Below are 10,874 nucleotides of genomic sequence, written 5' to 3' on the forward strand. Positions count from 1 at the left end.
ACCGTGGACCAGGCCTCTTCATGGAGCCCATCAGAAGTGTGACCGTGGACCAGGCCTCTTCATGGAGCCCATCAGAAGTGTGACCGTGGACCAGGCCTCTTCATGGAGCCCATCAGAAGTGTGACCGTGGACCAGGCCTCTTCATGGAGCCCATCAGAAGTGTGACCGTGGACCAGGCCTCTTCATGGAGCCCATCAGAAGTGTGACCGTGGACCAGGCCTCTTCATGGAGCCCATCAGAAGTGTGACCGTGGACCAGGCCTCTTCATGGAGCCCATCAGAAGTGTGACCGTGGACCAGGCCTCTTCATGGAGCCCATCAGAAGTGTGAACGTGGACCCGGCCTCTTCATGGAGCCCATCAGAAGTGTGACCGTGGACCAGGCCTCTTCATGGAGCCCATCAGAAGTGTGACCGTGGACCAGGCCTCTTCATGGAGCCCACCAGAAGTGTGACCGTGGACCAGGCCTCTTCATGGAGCCCATCAGAAGTGTGACCGTGGACCAGGCCTCTTCATGGAGCCCATCAGAAGTGTGACCGTGGACCAGGCCTCTTCATGGAGCCCATCAGAAGTGTGACCGTGGACCCGGCCTCTTCATGGAGCCCATCAGAAGTGTGACCGTGGACCAGGCCTCTTCATGGAGCCCATCAGAAGTGTGACCGTGGACCAGGCCTCTTCATGGAGCCCACCAGAAGTGTGACCGTGGACCAGGCCTCTTCATGGAGCCCATCAGAAGTGTGACCGTGGACCAGGCCTCTTCATGGAGCCCATCAGAAGTGTGACCGTGGACCAGGCCTCTTCATGGAGCCCACCAGTAGTGTGACCGTGGACCCGGCCTCTTCATGGAGCCCATCAGAAGTGTGACCGTGGACCAGGCCTCTTCATGGAGCCCATCAGAAGTGTGACCGTGGACCCGGCCTCTTCATGGAGCCCATCAGAAGTGTGACCGTGGACCAGGCCTCTTCATGGAGCCCATCAGAAGTGTGACCGTGGACCAGGCCTCTTCATGGAGCCCACCAGTAGTGTGACCGTGGACCCGGCCTCTTCATGGAGCCCATCAGAAGTGTGACCGTGGACCAGGCCTCTTCATGGAGCCCATCAGAAGTGTGACCGTGGACCAGGCCTCTTCATGGAGCCCATCAGAAGTGTGACCGTGGACCAGGCCTCTTCATGGAGCCCATCAGAAGTGTGACCGTGGACCAGGCCTCTTCATGGAGCCCATCAGAAGTGTGACCGTGGACCCGGCCTCTTCATGGAGCCCATCAGAAGTGTGACCGTGGACCAGGCCTCTTCATGGAGCCCATCAGAAGTGTGACCGTGGACCCGGCCTCTTCATGGAGCCCATCAGAAGTGTGACCGTGGACCAGGCCTCTTCATGGAGCCCATCAGAAGTGTGACCGTGGACCAGGCCTCTTCATGGAGCCCATCAGAAGTGTGACCGTGGACCAGGCCTCTTCATGGAGCCCATCAGAAGTGTGACCGTGGACCAGGCCTCTTCATGGAGCCCATCAGAAGTGTGACCGTGGACCAGGCCTCTTCATGGAGCCCATCAGAAGTGTGACCGTGGACCAGGCCTCTTCATGGAGCCCATCAGAAGTGTGACCGTGGACCAGGCCTCTTCATGGAGCCCATCAGAAGTGTGACCGTGGACCAGGCCTCTTCATGGAGCCCATCAGAAGTGTGACCGTGGACCCGGCCTCTTCATGGAGCCCATCAGAAGTGTGACCGTGGACCAGGCCTCTTCATGGAGCCCATCAGAAGTGTGACCGTGGACCAGGCCTCTTCATGGAGCCCACCAGAAGTGTGACCGTGGACCAGGCCTCTTCATGGAGCCCATCAGAAGTGTGACCGTGGACCAGGCCTCTTCATGGAGCCCATCAGAAGTGTGACCGTGGACCAGGCCTCTTCATGGAGCCCACCAGTAGTGTGACCGTGGACCCGGCCTCTTCATGGAGCCCATCAGAAGTGTGACCGTGGACCAGGCCTCTTCATGGAGCCCATCAGAAGTGTGACCGTGGACCAGGCCTCTTCATGGAGCCCATCAGAAGTGTGACCGTGGACCAGGCCTCTTCATGGAGCCCATCAGAAGTGTGACCGTGGACCAGGCCTCTTCATGGAGCCCATCAGAAGTGTGACCGTGGACCCGGCCTCTTCATGGAGCCCATCAGAAGTGTGACCGTGGACCAGGCCTCTTCATGGAGCCCATCAGAAGTGTGACCGTGGACCCGGCCTCTTCATGGAGCCCATCAGAAGTGTGACCGTGGACCAGGCCTCTTCATGGAGCCCATCAGAAGTGTGACCGTGGACCCGGCATCTTCAACACTATCTTAATATTCTTATACATTATATATTTCTATTATCCGACAACATTGCTATACCATATTATATTATCTTACACTATTACATTCATTATTATGCTTATTGCTACTACTTGTATTTGCCTGTATCTCTTTCCCTGTCTATCTTTCTTCTATTTTCTTTCTTTCTATTCCCCCTCTCCCCCTCAATTGAATTGAATTGAATTGATACCGTTGATAACAATAATGAATGTGGTCTATTTTTTCAATATGGAAGTGGACTATCTTTTCAGAGTGAAATCTGAAAAGTAATTACTAAAAATAAAGGTTTTAAAATATATACTGTACATAAGATTGCCCTAATGTCACTGCTCCAGTTGTGGTTCGTTTTAACCTCTACTGTACTTGCCAATACAGAGGAGAAAAAAAACAGGAAAAGAGCATTTATGCCAATAGTACAATATCCAAAATCACATACAATATCCAGTCTAATGATATGGATATAAATGTAGTGGAACAATATAACAATACATGTATTATAATATTCAATTGTTTATAGGATCAAAATAAGTAAATTAGTGAAATCCATAAACCATGTCACAACACAATTTTTATATTGCATTTGAACACAGCATAAAAATCTACTAGGCCAGGGCTTTGTCAACATCTGAGGCTGTTTGCCACTGTTATGTGAAGTGGCGCTCAAAAGATGGACCAGATGAGGGCAAGGAAGTCTCAGTCTCCATACCAAAGAGAGGAAGCATTCCAGAGATGAACCATTATCAAAGACTTGACTTTCAAGCCCTGTTGTTCTGGTGCTTCATATGGAAACAGTTCATCCAGCACATGTGGTGACAATATGCCCACAGATCTTGGAGTGTACAAAGGAAGTGTGTTCCCAGTAGCCACCATTTATATCTGTTTCTTTGCCAAGATTGATTTCTTGTCTCCGTATTTTAGAGGTGCTAAAATGTCAAAGGCATTTTCTGTTCTGCCGTTGAGAGATAGATTTTACCATACATTTCCTGATCCTTTCAAGCTATTGAATTGCCTGGGTCCATCGGGATGTATTATGGGTTGTTTTGGACAGTAGAAACAAGATTTCTTCTTTTGTGTTCCTACAGAAGTGTTGAGACTTTGGATTGAGAACAGTGATGTGCGAGTGAGTTAATTCGCTTTGAGTTTGTCTGCCTTGACCAAAACGACAGATGCTGCTTTCGCCATGGGACTGCTAAAAGAATAGTTGGTGAATTGCAAGCATTTTATTTTAGAGACAAACCCAATTACATTTGTCCACCGCCTCCCACAAAATCCTGGCCCAGCTGGTGGAGTGCAGTTCGGTCTACCAGCCTGGCTAGCCTGCAGGGACTAGTGGGTATTAGTTGCTGCAAAGTATTATGGGTATAGAGTCAGTTTAGTTCATGCCACATGTGAACATCTGGATAGCTTTGCTTCGTTATTAATATCACCTGTACAGGACATAATAATGTATGGTGCCAGTGGTCACTGGTAAGCGTGTTTGAAATCTCAATTCTAGTACCCAGGGGGCAAAGGTACTGCATTTGCCCTGCTATAAAAGGTTGGCCAGCAGAAATAATATCTATGACCCAGTAGGAACACAACCTATATGGACAACCAGGTCAACTTGCTGCTGGAAATCCAATATGACCGCATATACATATTTGCCAGTGTTGTTCAAGTTACTTTAAAAAAGTAATTAGCTATAGTTACTAGTCTGAAAAAGTAACTAATTACTTTACTAGTTACTAAATTATGAAAGTAACTAGTTACTAGTTACTTTACTTTATAAAAAAGGAGAAAAAAAATAAAGGTTTTAAAATATATATACTGTACATAAGATTGTCCTAATGTCACTGCTCCAGTTGTGGTTTGTTTTAAGCTCTACTTGCCAATACAGAGGAAAGGCTTTCCATAGACATTAAGGCCAACTCTGTGTCTGATTGGCTTACCCTGGAATGTTACCCTATGTTGACCAATCAACATCGTTATGACGTTATGCCGCGTATATCTAGTTTGCGTCCGAGCATAGACATGGTAACGCCCCGCCTGCCTCTGATTGGCCTACCGACACTGCCCGTCTTGACTGTCGACTGCGAGGTTTAGTTACTCCGTGGTGGGAAATAATACAAGATAATGACATCTTGGCACGCACGACAGAATGCAGCCTTGTAACTAACTTGTAAGTTTGTACTAAACTGTTTATGCCGTTTAACTAATACTATTATACTAAAAAGGATAAAGATGAAGGGAAAATAGACCTTTTTACAGTACAATAATGTTTCAAGTTTACACATACAAATAAATTACACAATAATCAACACAAACACTTTATTTAGAACACAAATCAAATCATATTACGGCGTACATGTTCAATCAATTATTCCATCAAAGCAAACGGCATAAACAATATTAGTTTGCCTCTTCTACAAAAATAAAACTTACAGTTCTCTTGTATCATACCGCACTTGCATTATTTTCTACCACGGAGTAACCTCGCATCAGACTATCCAGCATAGCGTAAGACAGTCAAGACGGGCAGTGTCGGTAGGCCAATCAGAGGCAGGCGGGGCATTACCATGTCTATGCTCGAACGCAAACTAGATATACGCCGTTATGCCCTGTGAAAGCCACTTTCTCTTTCTCATGTGGAATGTGTTTCACTCTGGGAGCGCACTCAGTGCACCCTGTCAGTTTACATGACAGACTCCACCCTGTCAGTTTACATGACAGACTCCACCCTGTCAGTTTACATGACAGACTCCACCCTGTCAGTTTACATGGCAGACTCCACCCTGTCAGTTTACATGGCAGACTCCACCCTGTCAGTTTACATGACAGACTCCACCCTGTCAGTTTACATGACAGACTCCACCCTGTAAGTTTACATGACAGACTCCACCCTGTCAGTTTACATGACAGACTCCACCCTGTCAGTTTACATGACAGACTCCACCCTGTCAGTTTACATGACAGACTCCGCACTGGCAGGAGGAGGAGACGGTTCTTTTGGATCACATTACGTAACGTGGGTAACTACTAACTCAGTTTAAAAAGCAGGTGGCTTGCGCACATCCAGTTCCTTGCTGGTGCTGGACAAAAGGTAGATACATACAGAGAAGGAGAAGTCCGCACACAGTCTTTGCTCCAACAGTGTTTTGATTTTGTTAAACACCATTTAATTCAGGTCACGACGTTTGGGCCGTGAGCGGCCTTCATCACCTGATGAAGTGTGGGGAGTGCCAGAGCAGGAGATGGGTGTGTACTGTGATCACAGTGTGTACTGTAGAGAATACAAATGACCAAATGCCTGCTGTCTGGAGACTATTATCAATGCACAAAGGCCAGGGGTGGAAAGTCACCTTTTAAGTCTCACATTGGCAGAGAGTTCCACCTATATCGATACATCATGGTGAAGGTGAACTAAATTCAATGTAGTGGCTAAAACAAAGGGGAGTGAAATTAAGCAAATGTTCTGGCCAGCCTGGGAATAGGACCGGGGACTCTGGACTCGCTGTCACATGGTACATGCCCCAACCATTCGCATATCAGGTTGCTCCCACATTTCTGAAATGTAAAAACTGCATTGCAGAACCAATTTTAGGGTGGACCACACTAAAAGCTTGGAATTGGTTCTGCAATGCAGTTTTTACTTCCCCAGGGTGGTCCTGGGGAATGACAGGAGTGGTATTCTAAAGCAGAGCTTCCCAAACTGTTCAGCCCGTGACCCAAAACAGAAATTAGATATTCGCCCAGAACCCAAACAATTTATCTATCTACGATCTACGAGCTCACAACGTGTCGCTTCGCGCCACATTGTGACCTTGTAGATCGGCATTTTTTTTACTACTTCTTAAATATGTTCTAATTCATAGAATTTCGGCCCATACAAATGTATATACCTGACGAAGGCCACAGAAGCCGAAATGTTGTGTTGTTTTTGGGGAGCTTTCAAAATGGTGTGCAGACTTATTCTTCCTTTTTCGGCCCATACAAATGTGCCACAAATGGGTTGTGTTCTAAAGCATAGGCCTGTGGGCGTAGGTTTTTCTCCGTTGTTCTAACTACATTGAATTTAAATATTTTAGTAAAGTTAAGTAACATTAAACTAATGTTTAACACTATATATTTCATTGACCGGGGGTCTGCCAGGGGTCTCTACTTGTTGTTTCTTTTTTCCCCTCTACATCAAATCTGTCCACTGAAAAAAGCCGAAACACAAGCTCACAATGCACCACAAAACATGACGTGTTGTGAGCAATAGCAAGCGTTGTGGTTAAGTCAAGTTAATGCTTTATACAGCACTTCTGGACAGGTCAGTAGCAGACATTAGAAAGCCACAGATCCATTTGACCAATTCAATCTGGTGACTGTAGTCACCGTACACACAGTATAAGTGCCCAGAAATTTTATTAGCCTCACAAAACATGCTGACAACTGTTATAGTTTGATATGAGCCAATAATGAAAATCTGCCCTAACCAGATGTTGTGGCTTCCAGTCAAGAACCCCATATTGATTTCTGTCAAATATTTGATTGTGTCAGCAGACAAAGGAATCGGGGCAGGTTGAATGTGAAGACTTGGCATTTCTCCCTTGCCTTGAAGAGGAGGGGCGGTTCATCGCCTTGAAGAGAGGAGGGGCGGTTCATCGGCTTGAAGAGAGGAGGGGCGGTTCATCACGTATAATAGAATGTGACTGGAGCACAGTTGTCCCGCCACCGCAGCCCCAGACCAGATGCTCCCCTGCTGTGCACGCCACCCAAGCCAGGATCATGTTCCCCCAGGAATGGGACTCACTGTGTGCCCACGGTACAGCTGGCACAACTAGCAGAGAGGGCCAGGAACAGTCAAGGAGTACTGTGTGTACCATTTGTGTGTGTGCAGTATGTATACTGCATGTGTGTGTGTGTGGGGGGGGGGGGGGGGGGAATCACTTGTTGCCCCATTTACGTAACGTTTTTTGTTTATAAATACTAACGTACAAGGTAAACTGTTGCGCCCTTCTTTGTCCTTTGTTCAGGGTTGACTACAGGTGCGGTGGTCTCCAAATCAAAAGGAAAAATACTCGCTCTCTGCATATACTAAGCGTATATATAAGCATATATACTAAGCATGTTGCTTACAATATTTTTCTATTTTGTGATCTCTTCAGACAGGTAATACATCTTGTTTTTTACATTGGATGACATGGTGTAGCATGGCAGTTTTTACATTGGATGACATGGTGTAGCATGGCAGTTTTTACATTGGATGACATGGTGTAGCATGGCAGTTTTTACATTGGATGACATTATGTAGCATAGTACAGTGGTTCCCAAAGTGGGAACCACTCAGGGGTACCTGAGTGAGCTAAATGATAGTTTGGAACCAAATGGACCATTATGGGTCTGTAACTCTGGAACAAATGGAACCCATTTGGTTCCATTTGTACACTCTGATCTTACAATATAAATTGGGGGTCCCAGAGATAGAAATGCCGTTAAATGGGGGTCCGTAGACTAATGCATGTCAAACTGGGGGTCCTTGAAATTAAACCGGTTGAGAATCACTGCTAGAGCCGTAAAAATCTTCTCTTATGGGGGGGTCCCTGCATATCCTTTCAAATGGGGGTCCGCGGGATAATTAGTGTCAATTTGGGGGTCCTTGAAATGAAAACGTTTGGGAACCAGTGGCATAGTAGATACATTTTTTAAATGTGTTTTGTGGCATTTATAGTTTTTTCCCTGCTTATATTCCACCTGTGTATGTTGTATGTTGTATCAATGGCAAATTAGATGAGGCTCCTGAATTATCTTCATTGTCCAAGATCGTCCTTGTCTCTTGTCCTTTGTAGCCTCCGCCTCCCGTCCGCCATCGATTCTCTATTGGTGGCTCCGAGTCCTGGCTGTGAGGAAACAACGAAATGGCAAGGGGGGAGTGGTGTGTGTGTGTGTGTAGGTGCACATGTGCGCGTGTGTGTGCGTGCACATGTGCACGTGTGCACGTGTGTGCGTGCGTGCACGTGTGTGCATGCGTGCGTGCGTGCGTGCGTGCGTGCGTGCGTGCGCAGCTGTACGCACTCACTGATATAAGCCACCGATTTTCTTGTCTTTTTTCCTACAGATAAATTGATTATGCAAAGCTGCATTAGCCTAGTGCTGAGTGAAAGGGGTTGCTTTCTGGAGAGGGTCATGGGAATATTGATGGCTTGGAGGGTGGATGGTAGGTGTGTGAGCATCGAGGGTATGCAGCAGACAAAAAAAACAAACACCACCCCCTGACCCGCCATCATCAGCAGTAAAAGCTTAACCGGAGCTTCAGTCGATTCTCTGTGTGAGGGAGACACTGGAAGGTCAGGCACAAACAGTGTTGCAACATCCAACACTTCTGAATGCTCATAGGCATGAATGCACCGTACACAAGCCACTCAAAGCCTCTACAAGCAGGGCATTGAACTCTGTACTTTATCTACATTCATCTGATACACAATAGAACTACAGTCTGTATCTGCAAAATTGTAAGCCTGAAAATTTGTTCCTAAACTACTTAAACCACAGCCTCCCTATTCTGGGGCGAATGTTCATGCAGCAAAAATAGCCAGGTCTACAATGTGTTTGTGACTCGTGACATTGTAGATTGGCTATTTTCACTGAAGAGATTTGGTGTAGAGGGGAAAAAGGGGTGGACCAAGTAGAGGGCCCTGGGGGACCACGATAAAACTAAGTATATAGACACACGTTTGCTCTGGTAATCTTGCTTTTATACCGAGCACATTTTGTAATGTTGACTAGAGTATACGCATCCCATTCCATAATGGCGAATGTTTTGTCCAACCACTTGTCCCCGTGACGAGAACAGATGTTACAACATTCTTTATGCATTTAAGGACAGCTGAAAAAATAGATTGCATTAAACCAGACAGCTTACATCTTTATTCTCTGTGCCAAACTCATTAACTCTGCTCAGAGGGTGCCTGTTACACAGTGAAATCCTGAGTGCTAATTTAATTAACATACCCAATCTACAAATTTAGAATGCCTCATCCTGCCAGGCGTCGTGAGCTTGTAAATCTGCAATTTTCGGCTAACGTTCATATCACGCAAAGATTTGGCAGCCCCCATAGCAAATCTGAGGAACCCCTTATAGCCTATAGGGACCCAGGGGCCCCTGTTGAAGACCCCTGGACTAGAGTAAAGGCGTGTGCATATAGAGCCGATACTATGCAGTGGAAAATCACCGCAACTCCTTTGTTTTGTGGCACTATTGAAGTTGCATTTTCCGTGTGAAATCGGATGAAATTTGTGTGATTTGAGCATGCTTGTTCTATAACAAAGTTGAAGTGTGCGTGCGTGCGTGCGTGCGTGCGTGCGTGCGCGCGCGTACACACGTATTAGAGTGCCATTCTCCATTCGCAATGAAACTAAACAGGGAAACTGAACAAACGTTTGTTTATGGAATCTCGTGCTTTGTTTGCCAGATGTTTGCGGTCATGCAGATATGCATCTCTTATTCTCTATGCCACAACAACCCAGTCTTCCACTGGTCTTTCATGCCAAAAAATTATAACGGATGGAGCATCCATGAACCCTATAAACTATTAAAATAAAAAACGCAATTTTAATTTAGCAAATTTAGCATTTATTTATAATCAAGACAGAGTAATGTTGCAGATCATTTCTATTTTATTGTAATGTTCATTAAATGGTTAGTTGAACAACTGACATACTGCCAGAGATGCGTATATATTAATGATCTGGGAAGGCACATCATCACCCAAAACTGAATACGTAAATATAAATGCAAATCCAACAATAATCACATTATAAAAACATTTAACAACACTCCTCTGAAACAGGTTGATGACTACAATGTATGTGGGTTCATTTGGGTTATCTTCTTCCCAAAAGGACATTCAGAAAGGCACTTTCGCCAACCCCGCCTCAGGTATGGACACTGATGACGTGGAGGAGGAAGCATGCCGCCAGCACCCACAGCGCCCCGAGCGGGAATCGAACCCAGGACCTTCTAGCTGTGAGGCGACAGCACTACCAACTGTACCCCCTACACCCGCCTTCTAATGAGAGCACAAAATCTCTCTTAGAAGAGCCACCCATCGACTAATCTAATATACGGCAACCTTCCCCGTGTTTCTTCACTAGTCCGATCCAGAAGAACACAGTTTGCCGGCCACTGCTACAGAGCTGACAATGAGGTTATATCTTCCCTTCTTCTCTGGAATCCTGCCTCAAAGCAGACCAGAGGTTAGAAAACTGTCGTTCCCTGATGTCATCGCTAGGGACACATGCATCGGTAAAGCAGGAACTAGGGATGGCAATGAAGGACCAGAAAGTCTGGCGTGGCATTGTGAAATCCATGATCTCGAAAAATGATGATGATCCATCTATTATTATTACATTTCCGAGAATTCCACGCCCACAATTATGTGCGCCAGTTCAGGTGGCCAAGTTATAGACCGTATGCGGAACTGCCTTTCACGCCTGTGCTTTCTGGCCGTGATATGTCACTCACGTTACCTCTGCGTCTTCAACCCAGCTGGGTGGGGTGTGTGCAACCAGTACTG

This window comes from Electrona antarctica (genome assembly GCF_951216825.1).
Source record: "Electrona antarctica genome assembly, chromosome: 10".
Classification (NCBI taxonomy): Eukaryota; Metazoa; Chordata; class Actinopteri; order Myctophiformes; family Myctophidae; genus Electrona; species Electrona antarctica.